At 39.2% G+C, this 2,500-nt stretch overlaps 1 protein-coding gene across 2 annotated transcripts in view; it reads left to right on the top strand.

Annotated features, from left to right (window-relative positions):
• Positions 1-2,500, top strand: part of LOC138023904 (uncharacterized) — a 39,311-nt gene that overhangs the window by 26,598 nt on the left and 10,213 nt on the right. The gene's annotated exons all lie outside the window — the stretch shown is intronic.

The following is a 2,500-nucleotide window of genomic DNA, read 5'->3' on the forward strand; positions in this document are numbered from 1 at the left end:
GATTTTCACAATAGTCTTTTCTAGCTTCCTAGTGTTTCAACTCTTCCTCTTGCTCGGTAGATAATACTTGAGGCACTTTCGGACATCCAATAGTTGCAGGCCAGTCCTCAAGTATTTTAATTGCGTTGTCAACATTTCCAAGCCTTAGTGAGCCTAAAGCCTCCTCTCGCTGTATCCAACAGTTTGATTATAACTTCATCCAGTAGAAGGCAAACCGTTGTACCTTATCGTTTACTTGATAGAGGGTATTTTCTAAGTGGAAACCATCTGGTATTTCAACATCGCAGTCTGTCTCATAATTACAGTCATTCACATCTTCCATATCCCAATCATCCATCAAACCGGTTAAACCAGTTTAACTCTCAACTATTTCTAAAATCAAAATAAATTCTCTTAAAGTTTCCTTTATCTTCTGTTTACCACACATAATCCATTAAGATTGGTTGAAACAATGACAAGACAGTCTTACGACGTTGAACACAATAGGGTAAGATCAGCCCCATATTAAGCGGGAAACCCCCATTCTTTGTTTCTGAGTATTACATCCTGTTTTCCAAAAATGTCACGCTATGATGATTCTTTTCTGTTCCATTTGATTATGCAAGTATTCAAACGCACTTTTAGTTTCGAAAATTTGAGACTAGCCAGAAATGGTCATACTTTTAGCTATTCGAATGATAAGGCAAAAGGACGTCATTTGGTGACGTAATCAATTTGTTATCATATAATAGTTCGATAACTTTAACCATCACATGGAATCATAACATTAAGCACGCTCCAACGCTGGCTAACCGTAAACCGCTTTTAAGCCGCTTGAAACCACAATGTGGTGAGCTGTGATACTTTTACAATAATATGAGAATCATAGCTTTGAAAGGATGATTTCCAAAAATGATTGCAGTAATATAGTTACCATCGCATGGTGATAGTAGTATGTGGGTTGGAGGTTTGGAGCAATTTTTGACAACAATGCTACAACGTACAATAGCCCATTTCCGAGTTGCATGCCTCAGTGTCAAAGCGAGTCCTGGTACACAACCATTCAAATGGAAATGAGTTGCGTATTCTTATGCAAATCAAACTCATTTCCATTACAATAGTTAAGCACTAAGACTCACTTCCAAACCGAGACAAACAGCAACTCGGAAATGGCCCACTGTTGGTGGAGATCTTTTGTTTCGTCCACCAACATGGCGGCGATGACGTAACGTGAAAACCACCTATCGAAGTGTATACTTGACTTTGTTTATGTTTTGCATTAACAAAAACGTTCCCCTTTTTTTGAAGTCTCGAACCTTCTATGTAAACTTGTGATGTAAGTTGGCGAAACTAACACGGATTAATAAATAACGCTCTTGAATATCAGATACTTTCATTCTGGATGAGCTTGTCGCATGGATAATTTGTATTCGGAAAAATGAAGAGAATTATCATTTGAAATACTGCACGATTAAGTTTCCTTGAAGCAACTACAAAATGGATGGAAGCAGGTTCATCGAAGTGTTTGGACACATCGTCTTTAGTTTTACACGAACTGTATCCGAACAATACAGCCCAAGGGACCCCGACTATAGTCAAGAAACCTTAGAATACATCCTTTTGCAGAATACAGGCCGAGAATGGTACGCTCAACCAGTGGCCAAACAGATTATCTATCAGGAATACAGCGACAAAGAGGCGACGGTGGATGATTTTTTACCAGCCTCCTGTAGAGTTAAGGCGGTTTCTTTAGACGCTTGTTCCCTCGGAGACATGGAAGAACAAGGCAAAAATCAGGAAGCGGATCTCGATCGAGCACTGTCCTGGAAGCAGCTTAGACGTTCTGTTTGCGAACAATATGTAAGTCAACGGTCATCGGTGCTTCGATTTCTTTTGGTATGTTTTTCTCAATAGTCTCTTATCTTAGCTATAAAACGTACCTCAACTGTAACTTTGAAACAACGAACTTTGTGCTGTCATCTCTTGTTTTTTTTTATCTACTTGGGTGTTTTTACTTACGCTACTTCTGTTCCGTCCATATCAACTGTCAGGAGTGAAGACAAACCTCTTTCTATGTTGCATGATCATTTATTTCTTGGATTCACTATACCGAGAGACATTACAAGCTCTAGGATCCAGTAAATCATTCCCACTTTCCAAGGAACAAGCGTTCTATTTATCATTAGTATTTTTGGCCAGAACTACTTGTTAGCGAATCATGTCTGCCTTCACTCAAAGCGACAAACGCGCCCTGCTTTCATGCTTTTTACAGCCATTTATTGTTTAACTTTTATCTTGGGAATCATTACTTCTTCATTCCTTTATCCTGTGTATATCAAACAAAACGAAAAAGGCAAACTGATTATCGCTCTATTTTCTCCCCTCCTTGGGGTGACCTTGAAGGCAACATCTCGTATTTGTGTTCAGAGACTTTGGAGAATAACACACCCAGATAATTATTACGTTATGATGGCGCCATTGTATAGTGCCTCAGCGGTCATGTTCCGTGTTATGCAGGTAG

Source organism: Montipora capricornis, chromosome 11 (genome assembly GCF_036669925.1).
Source record: "Montipora capricornis isolate CH-2021 chromosome 11, ASM3666992v2, whole genome shotgun sequence".
In the NCBI taxonomy this organism is placed as follows: Eukaryota; Metazoa; Cnidaria; class Anthozoa; order Scleractinia; family Acroporidae; genus Montipora; species Montipora capricornis.